This window comes from Amia ocellicauda, chromosome 3 (assembly GCF_036373705.1).
Source record: "Amia ocellicauda isolate fAmiCal2 chromosome 3, fAmiCal2.hap1, whole genome shotgun sequence".
In the NCBI taxonomy this organism is placed as follows: domain Eukaryota; kingdom Metazoa; phylum Chordata; class Actinopteri; order Amiiformes; family Amiidae; genus Amia; species Amia ocellicauda.
In genome coordinates, this window is record NC_089852.1 from 1,645,551 (window position 1) to 1,661,340 (window position 15,790).

At 49.7% G+C, this 15,790-nt stretch overlaps 1 protein-coding gene across 1 annotated transcript in view; it reads right to left on the reverse strand.

Annotated features, from left to right (window-relative positions):
- Window positions 1-15,790, reverse strand: part of hmces (5-hydroxymethylcytosine binding, ES cell specific) — a 62,463-nt gene that overhangs the window by 6,116 nt on the left and 40,557 nt on the right. The gene's annotated exons all lie outside the window — the stretch shown is intronic.

Sequence of the window (15,790 nt, forward strand, 5' to 3'; positions counted from 1 at the left end):
TAGTGCTGTACCTGTGTGTGTGTGTGTGTGTGTAGTGCTGTGCTGTACATGTTTGTGTGTGTGTAGTGCTGTACCTGTGTATGTAGAGCAGTACCTGTGTGTGTGTGTGTGTGTAGTGCTGTACCTGTGTGTGTGTGTGTAGTGCTGTGCTGTACATGTTTGTGTGTGTGTAGTGCTGTACCTGTGTATGTAGTGCAGTACCTGTGTGTGTGTGTGTAGTGCTGTACTTGTGTGTGTGTGTAGTGCTGTACTGTACCTGTGTGTATGTGTGTAGTGCTGTGCTGTACCTGTGTGTGTGTGTGTAGTGCTGTACCTGTGTGTGTAGTGCTGTGCTGTACCTGTGTGTGTGAGTGTGTAGTGCTGTACCTGTGTGTGTTTGTAGTGCTGTGCTGTACATGTGTGAGTGTGTAGTGCGGTACCTGTGTGTGTGTGTGTGTGTGTGTGTAGTGCTGTACCTGTGTGTGTGTGTAGTGCTGTATTGTACCTGTGTGTGTGTGTGTAGTGCTGTACCTGTGTGTGTGTAGTGCTGTGCTGTACCTGTGTGTGTGTGTAGTGTTGTACCTGTGTGTGTGTGTAGTGCTGTGCTGTACCTGTGTGTGTAGTGCTGTACCTGTGTGTGTGTGTGTGTAGTGCTGTGCTGTACCTGTGTGTGTGTGTAGTGCTGTATCTGTGTGTGTGTAGTGCTGTACCTGTGTGTGTGTGTAGTGCTGTGCTGTACCTGTGTGTGTGTGTAGTACCTGTGTGTGTGTGTGTAGTGCTGTACCTGTCTGTGTGTGTGTAGTGCTGTACCTGTGTGTGTGTGTGTGTAGAGCTGTGCTGTACCTGTGTGTGTGTGTGTAGTGCTGTACCTGTGTGTGTGTGTAGTGCTGTGCTGTACCTGTGTGTGTGTGTGTGTAGTGCTGTACCTGTGTGTGTGTGTAGTGCTGTACCTGTGTGTGTGTGTGTAGTGCTGTGCTGTACCTGTGTGTGTGTGTGTAGTGCTGTACCTGTGTGTGTGTGTGTAGTGCTGTGCTGTACCTGTGTGTGTGTGTGTAGTGCTGTACCTGTGTGTGTGTGTAGTGCTGTGCTGTACCTGTGTGTGTGTGTGTGTAGTGCTGTGCTGTACCTGTGTGTGTGTGTGTGTAGTGCTGTACTGTATCTGTGTGTGTGTGTGCAGTGCTGTACCTGTGTGTGTGTGTTGTGCTGTGCTGTACCTGTGTGTGTGTGTGTGTAGTGCTGTATCTGTGTGTGTGTGTGTAGTGCTGTGCTGTACCTGTGTGTGTGTGTGTAGTGCTGTACTGTATCTGTGTGTGTGTGTGCAGTGCTCTACCTGTGTGTGTGTGTGTGTTGTGCTGTGCTGTACCTGTGTGTGTGTGTGTGTAGTGCAGTGCTGTACCTGTGTGTGTGTAGTGCTGTACCTGTGTGTGTGTGTGTGTAGTGCTGTACTGTATCTGTGTGTGTGTGTGCAGTGCTCTACCTGTGTGTGTGTGTGTGTGTGTAGTGCTGTGCTGTACCTGTGTGTGTGTGTGTGTAGTGCTGTACTGTACCTGTGTGTGTGTGTGTAGTGCTGTGCTGTACCTGTGTGTGTGTGTAGTGCTGTACCTGTGTGTGTGTGTGTGTAGTGCTGTACTGAACCTGTGTGTGTGTGCAGTGCTGTACTGTACTTGTGTGTGTGTGTGTAGTGCCGTACCTGTGTGTGTGTGTGTGTGTGTGTAGTGCTGTACCTGTGTTTGTGTGTGTGTGTGTGTAGTGCTGTGCTGTACCTGTGTGTGTAGTGCTGTACCTGTGTGTGAGTGTGTAGTGCTGTACCTGTGTGTGTGTGTGTGTAGTGCTGTACCTGTGTGTGTGTGTGTGTGTGTGTAGTGCTGTACATGTGTTTGTGTGTGTGTGTGTGTAGTGCTGTGCTGTACCTGTGTGTGTAGTGCTGTACCTGTGTGTGAGTGTGTAGTGCTGTACCTGTGTGTGTGAGTGTGTAGTGCTGTACCTGTGTGTGTAGTGCTGTACCTGTGTGTGTGTGTGTGTAGTGCTGTACCTGTGTGTGTGTAGTGCTGTACCTGTGTGTGTGAGTGTGTAGTGCTGTGCTGTACATGTTTGTGTGTGTGTAGTGCTGTACCTGTGTATGTAGTGCAGTACCTGTGTGAGTGTGTAGTGCTGTACCTGTGTGTGTGTGTGTGTGTGTGTGTGCAGTGCTGTACCTGTGTGTATGTGTGTAGTGCTGTGCTGTACCTGTGTGTGTGTGTAGTGCTGTACCTGTGTGTGTGTATAGTGCTGTGCTGTACCTGTGTGTGTGAGTGTGTAGTGCTGTACCTGTGTGTGTGTGTAGTGCTGTGCTGTACATGTGTGAGTGTGTAGTGCGGTACCTGTGTGTGTGTAGTGCTGTGCTGTACCTGTGTGTGTGTGTAGTGCTGTACCTGTGTGTAGTGTTGTACCTGTGTGTGTGTGTGTGTAGTGCTGTGCTGTACATGTGTGTAGTGCTGTACCTGTGTGTGTACTGCTGTATCTGTGTGTGTGTGTGTGCACAGTGCTGTACCTGTGTGTGTGTGTGTGTAGTGCTGTACCTGTGTGTGTAGTGCTGTACCTGTGTGTGTGTGTGTAGTGCTGTACTGTACATGTTTGTGTGTGTGTAGTGCTGTACCTGTGTATGTAGTGCAGTACCTGTGTGTGTGTGTGTGTGTAGTGCTGTACCTGTGTGTGTGTGTGTGTGTAGTGCTGTGCTGTACATGTTTCTGTGTGTGTAGTGCTGTACCTGTGTATGTAGAGCAGTACCTGTGTGTGTGTGTGTGTAGTGCTGTACCTGTGTGTGTCTGATTGTGTAGTGCTGTACCTGTGTGTGTGTAGTGCTGTACTGTACCTGTGTGTGTGTGTAGTGCTGTACCTGTGTGTGTGTGTGTGTAGTGCTGAACTGAACCTGTGTGTGTGTGCAGTGCTGTACTGTACTTGTGTGTGTGTGTGTAGTGCCGTACCTGTGTGTGTGTGTGTGTGTGTGTAGTGCTGTACCTGTGTGTGCGTGTGTGTAGTGCTGTACCTGTGTTTGTGTGTGTGTGTGTGTGTGTAGTGCTGTACCTGTGTGTGTAGTGCTGTACCTGTGTGTGTGTGTGTAGTGCTGTACCTGTGTGTGTGTGTGTAGTGCTGTACCTGTGTGTGTGTAGTGCTGTACCTGTGTGTGTGTGTGTAGTGCTGTACCTGTGTGTGTGTAGTGCTGTACCTGTGTGTGTGTGTGTGTAGTGCTGTACCTGTGTGTGTGAGTGTGTAGTGCTGTACCTGTGTGTGTGTGTGTGTAGTGCTGTGCTGTACATGTTTGTGTGTGTGTAGTGCTGTACCTGTGTATGTAGTGCAGTACCTGTGTGTGTGTGTGTGTAGTGCTGTACCTGTGTGTGTGTGTAGTGCTGTGCTGTACATGTTTGTGTGTGTGTAGTGCTGTACCTGTGTATGTAGTGCAGTACCTGTGTGTGTGTGTGTAGTGCTGTACCTGTGTGTGTGTGTGTGTGTGTGTGTGTAGTGCTGTACCTGTGTGTGTGTATAGTGCTGTACCTGTGTGTGTGTGTAGTGCTGTGCTGTACATGTGTGAGTGTGTAGTGCGGTACCTGTGTGTGTGTAGTGCTGTGCTGTACCTGTGTGTGTGTGTAGTGCTGTACCTGTGTGTGTGTGTGTAGTGCTGTGCTGTACATGTGTGTAGTGCTGTACCTGTGTGTGTGTAGTGCTGTACCTGTGTGTGTACTGCTGTATCTGTGTGTGTGTGTGTGCACAGTGCTGTACCTGTGTGTGTGTGTGTGTGTAGTGCTGTACCTGTGTGTGTAGTGCTGTACCTGTGTGTGTGTGTGTGTAGTGCTGTACTGTACCTGTGTGTGTGTATGTGCAGTGCTGTACCTGTGTGTGTGTGTGTGTGTGTAGTGCTGTACCTGTGTGTGTAGTGCTGTACCTGTGTGTGTGTAGTGCTGTACCTGTGTGTGAGTGTGTAGTGCTGTACCTGTGTGTGTGTGTATAGTGCTGTGCTGTACATGTTTGTGTGTGTGTAGTGCTGTACCTGTGTATGTAGTGCAGTACATGTGTGTGTGTGTAGTGCTGTACCTGTGTGTGTGTGTGTGTAGTGCTGTACTGTACCTGTGTGTGTGTGTGTGTAGTGCTGTACTGTACCTGTGTGTGTGTGTAGTGCTGTGCTGTACCTGTGTGTGTGTGTGTAGTGCTGTACCTGTGTGTGTAGTGCTGTGCTGTACCTGTGTGTGTGAGTGTGTAGTGCTGTACCTGTGTGTGTTTGTAGTGCTGTGCTGTACATGTGTGAGTGTGTAGTGTTGTACCTGTGTGTGTGTGTAGTGCTGTGCTGTACCTGTGTGTGTAGTGCTGTACCTGTGTGTGTGTGTGTGTGTAGTGCTGTGCTGTACCTGTGTGTGTGTAGTGCTGTACCTGTGTGTGTGTGTAGTGCTGTGCTGTACCTGTGTGTGTGTGTGTAGTGCTGTGCTGCACCTGTGTGTGTAGTGCTGTACCTGTGTGTGTGTGTGTAGTGCTGTACCTGTCTGTGTGTAGTGCTGTACCTGTGTGTGTGTAGTGCTGTGCTGTACCTGTGTGTGTGTGTGTAGTGCTGTGCTGTACCTGTGTGTGTGTGTGTGTAGTGCTGTACCTGTGTGTAGTACTGTACCTGTGTGTGCGTGTAGTGCTGTACCAGTGTGTGTGTAGTGCTGTACATGTGTGTGTGTGTGTGTAGTGCTGTACCTGTGTGTGTGTGTGTGTAGTGCTGTACCTGTGTGTGTGTGTAGTGCTGTACCTGTGTGTGTGTGTGTGTAGTGCTGTGCTGTACCTGTGTGTGTATGTGTGTGTGTGTAGTGCTGTACCTGTGTGTGTGTAGTGCTGTACCTGTGTAGTGCTGTGCTGTACCTGTGTGTGTGTGTGTAGTGCTGTACCTGTGTGTGTAGTGCTGTACCTGTGTGTGTGTGTGTGTAGTGCTGTACCTGTGTGTGTGTATAGTGCTGTGCTGTACCTGTGTGTGTGAGTGTGTAGTGCTGTACCTGTGTGTGTGTGTAGTGCTGTGCTGTACATGTGTGAGTGTGTAGTGCGGTACCTGTGTGTGTGTAGTGCTGTGCTGTACCTGTGTGTGTGTGTAGTGCTGTACCTGTGTGTAGTGTTGTACCTGTGTGTGTGTGTGTGTAGTGCTGTGCTGTACATGTGTGTAGTGCTGTACCTGTGTGTGTACTGCTGTATCTGTGTGTGTGTGTGTGCACAGTGCTGTACCTGTGTGTGTGTGTGTGTAGTGCTGTACCTGTGTGTGTAGTGCTGTACCTGTGTGTGTGTGTGTAGTGCTGTACTGTACATGTTTGTGTGTGTGTAGTGCTGTACCTGTGTATGTAGTGCAGTACCTGTGTGTGTGTGTGTGTGTAGTGCTGTACCTGTGTGTGTGTGTGTGTGTGTAGTGCTGTGCTGTACATGTTTCTGTGTGTGTAGTGCTGTACCTGTGTATGTAGAGCAGTACCTGTGTGTGTGTGTGTAGTGCTGTACCTGTGTGTGTGTGATTGTGTAGTGCTGTACCTGTGTGTGTGTAGTGCTGTACTGTACCTGTGTGTGTGTGTAGTGCTGTACCTTTGTGTGTGTGTGTAGTGCTGTACCTGTGTGTGTGTGTGTGTAGTGCTGAACTGAACCTGTGTGTGTGTGCAGTGCTGTACTGTACTTGTGTGTGTGTGTGTAGTGCCGTACCTGTGTGTGTGTGTGTGTGTGTGTAGTGCTGTACCTGTGTGTGTGTGTGTGTAGTGCTGTACCTGTGTTTGTGTGTGTGTGTGTGTGTGTAGTGCTGTACCTGTGTGTGTAGTGCTGTACCTGTGTGTGTGTGTGTAGTGCTGTACCTGTGTGTGTGTGTGTAGTGCTGTACCTGTGTGTGTGTAGTGCTGTACCTGTGTGTGTGTGTGTAGTGCTGTACCTGTGTGTGTGTAGTGCTGTACCTGTGTGTGTGTGTGTGTAGTGCTGTACCTGTGTGTGTGAGTGTGTAGTGCTGTACCTGTGTGTGTGTGTGTGTAGTGCTGTGCTGTACATGTTTGTGTGTGTGTAGTGCTGTACCTGTGTATGTAGTGCAGTACCTGTGTGTGTGTGTGTAGTGCTGTACCTGTGTGTGTGTGTGTGTGTAGTGCTGTGCTGTACATGTTTGTGTGTGTGTAGTGCTGTACCTGTGTATGTAGTGCAGTACCTGTGTGTGTGTGTGTAGTGCTGTACCTGTGTGTGTGTGTGTGTGTGTGTGTGTAGTGCTGTACCTGTGTGTGTGTATAGTGCTGTACCTGTGTGTGTGTGTAGTGCTGTGCTGTACATGTGTGAGTGTGTAGTGTGGTACCTGTGTGTGTGTAGTGCTGTGCTGTACCTGTGTGTGTGTGTAGTGCTGTACCTGTGTGTGTGTGTGTAGTGCTGTGCTGTACATGTGTGTAGTGCTGTACCTGTGTGTGTGTAGTGCTGTACCTGTGTGTGTACTGCTGTATCTGTGTGTGTGTGTGTGCACAGTGCTGTACCTGTGTGTGTGTGTGTGTGTAGTGCTGTACCTGTGTGTGTAGTGCTGTACCTGTGTGTGTGTGTGTGTAGTGCTGTACTTTACCTGTGTGTGTGTATGTGCAGTGCTGTACCTGTGTGTGTGTGTGTGTGTGTAGTGCTGTACCTGTGTGTGTAGTGCTGTACCTGTGTGTGTGTAGTGCTGTACCTGTGTGTGAGTGTGTAGTGCTGTACCTGTGTGTGTGTGTATAGTGCTGTGCTGTACATGTTTGTGTGTGTGTAGTGCTGTACCTGTGTATGTAGTGCAGTACATGTGTGTGTGTGTAGTGCTGTACCTGTGTGTGTGTGTGTGTAGTGCTGTACTGTACCTGTGTGTGTGTGTGTGTAGTGCTGTACTGTACCTGTCTGTGTGTGTAGTGCTGTGCTGTACCTGTGTGTGTGTGTAGTGCTGTACCTGTGTGTGTAGTGCTGTGCTGTACCTGTGTGTGTGAGTGTGTAGTGCTGTACCTGTGTGTGTTTGTAGTGCTGTGCTGTACATGTGTGAGTGTGTAGTGTTGTACCTGTGTGTGTGTGTAGTGCTGTGCTGTACCTGTGTGTGTAGTGCTGTACCTGTGTGTGTGTGTGTGTGTAGTGCTGTGCTGTACCTGTGTGTAGTGCTGTATCTGTGTGTGTGTGTAGTGCTGTGCTGTACCTGTGTGTGTGTAGTGCTGTACCTGTGTGTGTGTGTAGTGCTGTGCTGTACCTGTGTGTGTGTGTGTAGTGCTGTGCTGCACCTGTGTGTGTAGTGCTGTACCTGTGTGTGTGTGTGTAGTGCTGTACCTGTCTGTGTGTAGTGCTGTACCTGTGTGTGTGTAGTGCTGTGCTGTACCTGTGTGTGTGTGTGTAGTGCTGTGCTGTACCTGTGTGTGTGTGTGTGTAGTGCTGTACCTGTGTGTAGTACTGTACCTGTGTGTGCGTGTAGTGCTGTACCAGTGTGTGTGTAGTGCTGTACATGTGTGTGTGTGTGTGTAGTGCTGTACCTGTGTGTGTGTGTGTGTAGTGCTGTACCTGTGTGTGTGTGTAGTGCTGTACCTGTGTGTGTGTGTGTGTAGTGCTGTGCTGTACCTGTGTGTGTATGTGTGTGTGTGTAGTGCTGTACCTGTGTGTGTGTAGTGCTGTACCTGTGTAGTGCTGTGCTGTACCTGTGTGTGTGTGTGTAGTGCTGTACCTGTGTGTGTAGTGCTGTACCTGTGTGTGTGTGTGTGTGTGTGTGTGTAGTGCTGTGCTGTACCTGTGTGTGTGTGTGTGTGTAGTGCTGTGCTGTACCTGTGTGTGTGTGTGTGTGTGTGTAGTGCTGTACCTGTGTGTGTGTGTGTGTGTAGTGCTGTACCTGTGTGTGTGTGTGTGTGTAGTGCTGTACCTGTGTGTGTGTGTGTAGTGCTGTGCTGTACCTGTGTGTGTATGTGTGTGTGTGTAGTGCTGTACCCGTGTGTGTGTGTGTGTAGTGCTGTACCTGTGTGTGTGTGTGTGTGTGTAGTGCTGTGCTGTACCTGTGTGTGTGTGTGTGTGTAGTGCTGTGCTGTACCTGTGTGTGTGTGTGTGTGTGTAGTGCTGTACCTGTGTGTGTGTGTGTGTAGTGCTGTACCTGTGTGTGTGTGTGTGTGTGTGTGTGTAGTGCTGTACCTGTGTGTGTGTGTGTAGTGCTGTACCTGTGTTTGTGTGTGTGTGTGTGTAGTGCTGTGCTGTACCTGTGTGTGTAGTGCTGTACCTGTGTGTGAGTGTGTAGTGCTGTACCTGTGTGTGTGAGTGTGTAGTGCTGTACCTGTGTGTGTAGTGCTGTACCTGTGTGTGTGTGTGTGTGTAGTGCTGTACCTGTGTGTGTGTAGTGCTGTACCTGTGTGTGTGAGTGTGTAGTGCTGTACCTGTGTGTGTGTGTGTAGTGCTGTGCTGTACATGTTTGTGTGTGTGTAGTGCTGTACCTGTGTATGTAGTGCAGTACCTGTGTGTGTGTGTAGTGCTGTACCTGTGTGTGTGTGTGTGTAGTGCTGTGCTGTACATGTTTGTGTGTGTGTAGTGCTGTACCTGTGTATGTAGAGCAGTACCTGTGTGTGTGTGTGTAGTGCTGTACCTGTGTGTGTGTGATTGTGTAGTGCTGTACCTGTGTGTGTGTAGTGCTGTACTGTACCTGTGTGTGTGTGTAGTGCTGTACCTTTGTGTGTGTGTGTAGTGCTGTACCTGTGTGTGTGTGTGTGTAGTGCTGAACTGAACCTGTGTGTGTGTGCAGTGCTGTACTGTACTTGTGTGTGTGTGTGTAGTGCCGTACCTGTGTGTGTGTGTGTGTGTGTGTGTGTAGTGCTGTACCTGTGTGTGTGTGTGTGTAGTGCTGTACCTGTGTGTGTGTGTGTGTAGTGCTGTACCTGTGTTTGTGTGTGTGTGTGTGTGTAATGCTGTACCTGTGTGTGTAGTGCTGTACTTGTGTGTGTGTGTGTAGTGCTGTACCTGTGTGTGTGTGTGTGTGTAGTGCTGTACCTGTGTGTGTGAGTGTGTAGTGCTGTACCTGTGTGTGTGAGTGTGTAGTGCTGTACCTGTGTGTGTGTGTGTGTAGTGCTGTGCTGTACATGTTTGTGTGTGTGTAGTGCTGTACCTGTGTATGTAGTGCAGTACCTGTGTGTGTGTGTGTAGTGCTGTACCTGTGTGTGTGTGTGTGTGTGTAGTGCTGTGCTGTACATGTTTGTGTGTGTGTAGTGCTGTACCTGTGTATGTAGTGCAGTACCTGTGTGTGTGTGTGTAGTGCTGTACCTGTGTGTGTGTGTGTGTGTGTGTGTGTGTAGTGCTGTACCTGTGTGTGTGTATAGTGCTGTACCTGTGTGTGTGTGTAGTGCTGTGCTGTACATGTTTGTGTGTGTGTAGTGCTGTACCTGTGTATGTAGTGCAGTACCTGTGTGTGTGTGTGTAGTGCTGTACCTGTGTGTGTGTGTGTGTGTGTGTGTGTAGTGCTGTACCTGTGTGTGTGTATAGTGCTGTACCTGTGTGTGTGTGTAGTGCTGTGCTGTACATGTGTGAGTGTGTAGTGCGGTACCTGTGTGTGTGTAGTGCTGTGCTGTACCTGTGTGTGTGTGTAGTGCTGTACCTGTGTGTGTGTGTGTAGTGCTGTGCTGTACATGTGTGTAGTGCTGTACCTGTGTGTGTGTAGTGCTGTACCTGTGTGTGTACTGCTGTATCTGTGTGTGTGTGTGTGCACAGTGCTGTACCTGTGTGTGTGTGTGTGTGTAGTGCTGTACCTGTGTGTGTAGTGCTGTACCTGTGTGTGTGTGTGTGTAGTGCTGTACTGTACCTGTGTGTGTGTATGTGCAGTGCTGTACCTGTGTGTGTGTGTGTGTAGTGCTGTACCTGTGTGTGTAGTGCTGTACCTGTGTGTGTGTAGTGCTGTACCTGTGTGTGAGTGTGTAGTGCTGTACCTGTGTGTGAGTGTGTAGTGCTGTGCTGTACATGTTTGTGTGTGTGTAGTGCTGTACCTGTGTATGTAGTGCAGTACATGTGTGTGTGTGTGTAGTGCTGTACCTGTGTGTGTGTGTGATTGTGTAGTGCTGTACCTGTGTGTGTGTGTGTGTAGTGCTGTACTGTACCTGTGTGTGTGTGTGTGTGTAGTGCTGTGCTGTACCTGTGTGTGTGTGTGTAGTGCTGTACCTGTGTGTGTAGTGCTGTGCTGTACCTGTGTGTGTGAGTGTGTAGTGCTGTACCTGTGTGTGTTTGTAGTGCTGTGCTGTACATGTGTGAGTGTGTAGTGTTGTACCTGTGTGTGTGTGTAGTGCTGTGCTGTACCTGTGTGTAGTGCTGTATCTGTGTGTGTGTAGTGCTGTGCTGTACCTGTGTGTGTGTAGTGCTGTACCTGTGTGTGTGTGTAGTGCTGTGCTGTATCTGTGTGTGTGTGTGTAGTGCTGTGCTGCACCTGTGTGTGTAGTGCTGTACCTGTGTGTGTGTGTGTAGTGCTGTACCTGTCTGTGTGTAGTGCTGTACCTGTGTGTGTGTAGTGCTGTGCTGTACCTGTGTGTGTGTGTGTAGTGCTGTGCTGTACCTGTGTGTGTGTGTGTGTGTAGTGCTGTACCTGTGTGTAGTACTGTACCTGTGTGTGCGTGTAGTGCTGTGCTGTACCAGTGTGTGTGTAGTGCTGTACATGTGTGTGTGTGTGTGTAGTGCTGTACCTGTGTGTGTGTGTGTGTAGTGCTGTACCTGTGTGTGTGTGTGTGTGTGTAGTGCTGTGCTGTACCTGTGTGTGTATGTGTGTGTGTGTAGTGCTGTACCTGTGTGTGTGTAGTGCTGTACCTGTGTAGTGCTGTGCTGTACCTGTGTGTGTGTGTGTAGTGCTGTACCTGTGTGTGTAGTGCTGTACCTGTGTGTGTGTGTGTGTGTGTGTAGTGCTGTGCTGTACCTGTGTGTGTGTGTGTGTGTGTAGTGCTGTGCTGTACCTGTGTGTGTGTGTGTGTGTGTGTAGTGCTGTACCTGTGTGTGTGTGTGTGTAGTGCTGTACCTGTGTGTGTGTGTGTGTGTGTAGTGCTGTACCTGTGTGTGTGTGTGTAGTGCTGTGCTGTACCTGTGTGTGTGTGTGTGTGTGTGTAGTGCTGTACCCGTGTGTGTAGTGCTGTACCTGTGTGTGTGTGTGTGTGTGTGTGTGTAGTGCTGTGCTGTACCTGTGTGTGTGTGTGTGTGTAGTGCTGTGCTGTACCTGTGTGTGTGTGTGTGTGTGTGTAGTGCTGTACCTGTGTGTGTGTGTGTGTAGTGCTGTACCTGTGTGTGCGTGTAGTGCTGTGCTGTACCTGTGTGTGTGTAGTGCTGTACGTGTGTGTGTGTGTGTGTAGTGCTGTACCTGTGTGTGTGTGTAGTGCTGTGCTGTACCTGTGTGTGTGTGTGTAGTGCTGTACCTGTGTGTGAGTGTGTAGTGCTGTACCTGTGTGTGAGTGTGTAGTGCTGTACCTGTGTAGTGCTGTGCTGTACCTGTGTGTGTGTGTAGTGCTGTGCTGTACCTGTGTGTGTAGTGCTGTACCTGTGTGTGTGTGTGTAGTGCTGTGCTGTACCTGTGTGTGTGTGTAGTGCTGCACCTGTGTGTGTGTGTGTAGTGCTGTGCTGTACCTGTGTGTGTGTGTGTAGTGCTGTACCTGTGTGTGTGTGTGTGTGTAGTGCTGTACCTGTGTGTGTGTGTGTAGTGCTGTGCTGTACATGTTTGTGCGTGTGTAGTGCTGTACCTGTGTATGCAGTGCAGTACCTGTGTGTGTGTGTGTAGTGCTGTACCTGTGTGTGTGTGTGTGTAGTGCTGTGCTGCACCTGTGTGTGTAGTGCTGTACCTGTGTGTGTGTGTGTAGTGCTGTACCTGTCTGTGTGTAGTGCTGTACCTGTGTGTGTGTAGTGCTGTGCTGTACCTGTGTGTGTGTGTGTAGTGCTGTGCTGTACCTGTGTGTGTGTGTGTGTGTAGTGCTGTACCTGTGTGTAGTACTGTACCTGTGTGTGCGTGTGTAGAGCTGTGCTGTACCAGTGTGTGTGTAGTGCTGTACATGTGTGTGTGTGTGTGTAGTGCTGTACCTGTGTGTGTGTGTGTGTAGTGCTGTACCTGTGTGTGTGTGTAGTGCTGTACCTGTGTGTGTGTGTGTGTAGTGCTGTGCTGTACCTGTGTGTGTATGTGTGTGTGTGTAGTGCTGTACCTGTGTGTGTGTAGTGCTGTACCTGTGTAGTGCTGTGCTGTACCTGTGTGTGTGTGTGTAGTGCTGTACCTGTGTGTGTAGTGCTGTACCTGTGTGTGTGTAGTGCTGTACCTGTGTGTGTGTGTGTGTGTGTGTGTAGTGCTGTGCTGTACCTGTGTGTGTGTGTGTGTGTGTGTAGTGCTGTGCTGTACCTGTGTGTGTGTGTGTGTGTGTGTGTAGTGCTGTACCTGTGTGTGTGTGTGTGTGTGTAGTGCTGTACCTGTGTGTGTGTGTGTAGTGCTGTGCTGTACCTGTGTGTGTAGTGCTGTACCTGTGTGTGTGTAGTGCTGTACCTGTGTGTGAGTGTGTAGTGCTGTACCTGTGTGTGAGTGTGTAGTGCTGTGCTGTACATGTTTGTGTGTGTGTAGTGCTGTACCTGTGTATGTAGTGCAGTACATGTGTGTGTGTGTAGTGCTGTACCTGTGTGTGTGTGTGATTGTGTAGTGCTGTACCTGTGTGTGTGTGTGTGTGTAGTGCTGTACTGTACCTGTGTGTGTGTGTGTGTAGTGCTGTGCTGTACCTGTGTGTGTGTGTGTAGTGCTGTACCTGTGTGTGTAGTGCTGTGCTGTACCTGTGTGTGTGAGTGTGTAGTGCTGTACCTGTGTGTGTTTGTAGTGCTGTGCTGTACATGTGTGAGTGTGTAGTGTTGTACCTGTGTGTGTGTGTAGTGCTGTGCTGTACCTGTGTGTGTAGTGCTGTACCTGTGTGTGTGTGTGTGTAGTGCTGTGCTGTACCTGTGTGTAGTGCTGTATCTGTGTGTGTGTGTAGTGCTGTGCTGTACCTGTGTGTGTGTAGTGCTGTACCTGTGTGTGTGTGTAGTGCTGTGCTGTACCTGTGTGTGTGTGTGTAGTGCTGTGCTGCACCTGTGTGTGTAGTGCTGTACCTGTGTGTGTGTGTGTAGTGCTGTACCTGTCTGTGTGTAGTGCTGTACCTGTGTGTGTGTAGTGCTGTGCTGTACCTGTGTGTGTGTGTGTAGTGCTGTGCTGTACCTGTGTGTGTGTGTGTGTGTAGTGCTGTACCTGTGTGTAGTACTGTACCTGTGTGTGCGTGTAGTGCTGTGCTGTACCAGTGTGTGTGTAGTGCTGTACATGTGTGTGTGTGTGTGTAGTGCTGTACCTGTGTGTGTGTGTGTAGTGCTGTACCTGTGTGTGTGTGTAGTGCTGTACCTGTGTGTGTGTGTGTGTGTAGTGCTGTGCTGTACCTGTGTGTGTATGTGTGTGTGTGTAGTGCTGTACCTGTGTGTGTGTAGTGCTGTACCTGTGTAGTGCTGTGCTGTACCTGTGTGTGTGTGTGTAGTGCTGTACCTGTGTGTGTGTGTGTGTGTGTGTGTGTAGTGCTGTGCTGTACCTGTGTGTGTGTGTGTGTGTGTAGTGCTGTACCTGTGTGTGTGTGTGTGTGTAGTGCTGTACCTGTGTGTGTGTGTGTGTGTGTAGTGCTGTACCTGTGTGTGTGTGTGTAGTGCTGTGCTGTACCTGTGTGTGTGTGTGTGTGTGTGTAGTGCTGTACCCGTGTGTGTAGTGCTGTACCTGTGTGTGTGTGTGTGTGTGTGTAGTGCTGTGCTGTACCTGTGTGTGTGTGTGTGTGTAGTGCTGTGCCTGTGTGTGTGTGTGTGTGTAGTGCTGTACCTGTGTGTGTGTGTGTGTGTGTAGTGCTGTACCTGTGTGTGTGTGTGTAGTGCTGTGCTGTACCTGTGTGTGTGTGTGTGTGTGTGTAGTGCTGTACCCGTGTGTGTAGTGCTGTACCTGTGTGTGTGTAGTGCTGTACGTGTGTGTGTGTGTGTGTAGTGCTGTACCTGTGTGTGTGTGTAGTGCTGTGCTGTACCTGTGTGTGTGTGTGTGTGTAGTGCTGTACCTGTGTGTAGTACTGTACCTGTGTGTGCGTGTAGTGCTGTGCTGTACCAGTGTGTGTGTAGTGCTGTACATGTGTGTGTGTGTGTGTAGTGCTGTACCTGTGTGTGTGTGTGTGTAGTGCTGTACCTGTGTGTGTGTGTAGTGCTGTACCTGTGTGTGAGTGTGTAGTGCTGTACCTGTGTAGTGCTGTGCTGTACCTGTGTGTGTGTGTAGTGCTGTGCTGTACCTGTGTGTGTAGTGCTGTACCTGTGTGTGTGTGTAGTGCTGTGCTGTACCTGTGTGTGTGTGTAGTGCTGTGCTGTACCTGTGTGTGTGTGTGTAGTGCTGTACCTGTGTGTGTGTGTGTGTGTAGTGCTGTACCTGTGTGTGTGTGTGTAGTGCTGTGCTGTACATGTTTGTGCGTGTGTAGTGCTGTACCTGTGTATGCAGTGCAGTACCTGTGTGTGTGTGTGTAGTGCTGTACCTGTGTGTGTGTGTGTGTAGTGCTGTGCTGCACCTGTGTGTGTAGTGCTGTACCTGTGTGTGTGTGTGTAGTGCTGTACCTGTCTGTGTGTAGTGCTGTACCTGTGTGTGTGTAGTGCTGTGCTGTACCTGTGTGTGTGTGTGTAGTGCTGTGCTGTACCTGTGTGTGTGTGTGTGTGTAGTGCTGTACCTGTGTGTAGTACTGTACCTGTGTGTGCGTGTAGTGCTGTACCTGTGTGTGTGTGTGTGTAGTGCTGTACCTGTGTGTGTGTGTGTGTAGTGCTGTACCTGTGTGTGTGTGTGTGTAGTGCTGTACCTGTGTGTGTGTGTAGTGCTGTACCTGTGTGTGTGTGTGTGTAGTGCTGTGCTGTACCTGTGTGTGTATGTGTGTGTGTGTAGTGCTGTACCTGTGTGTGTGTAGTGCTGTACCTGTGTAGTGCTGTGCTGTACCTGTGTGTGTGTGTGTAGTGCTGTACCTGTGTGTGTAGTGCTGTACCTGTGTGTGTGTGTGTGTGTGTGTAGTGCTGTGCTGTACCTGTGTGTGTGTGTGTGTGTGTAGTGCTGTGCTGTACCTGTGTGTGTGTGTGTGTGTGTGTAGTGCTGTACCTGTGTGTGTGTGTGTAGTGCTGTGCTGTACCTGTGTGTGTATGTGTGTGTGTGTAGTGCTGTACCCGTGTGTGTAGTGCTGTACCTGTGTGTGTGTGTGTGAGTGTAGTGCTGTGCTGTACCTGTGTGTGTGTGTGTGTGTAGTGCTGTGCTGTACCTGTGTGTGTGTGTGTGTGTGTAGTGCTGTACCTGTGTGTGTGTGTGTGTAGTGCTGTACCTGTGTGTGTAGTGCTGTACCTGTGTGTGCGTGTAGTGCTGTGCTGTACCTGTGTGTGTGTAGTGCTGTACGTGTGTGTGTGTGTGTGTAGTGCTGTACCTGTGTGTGTGTGTAGTGCTGTGCTGTACCTGTGTGTGTGTGTGTAGTGCTGTACCTGTGTGTGAGTGTGTAGTGCTGTACCTGTGTGTGAGTGTGTAGTGCTGTACCTGTGTAGTGCTGTGCTGTACCTGTGTGTGTGTGTAGTGCTGTGCTGTACCTGTGTGTGTAGTGCTGTACCTGTGTGTGTGTGTGTAGTGCTGTGCTGTACCTGTGTGTGTGTGTAGTGCTGCACCTGTGTGTGTGTGTGTAGTGCTGTGCTGTACCTGTGTGTGTGTGTGTAGTGCTGTACCTGTGTGTGTGTGTGTGTGTAGTGCTGTACCTGTGTGTGTGTGTGTGTAGTGCTGTGCTGTACATGTTTGTGCGTGTGTAGTGCTGTACCTGTGTATGCAGTGCAGTACCTGTGTGTGTGT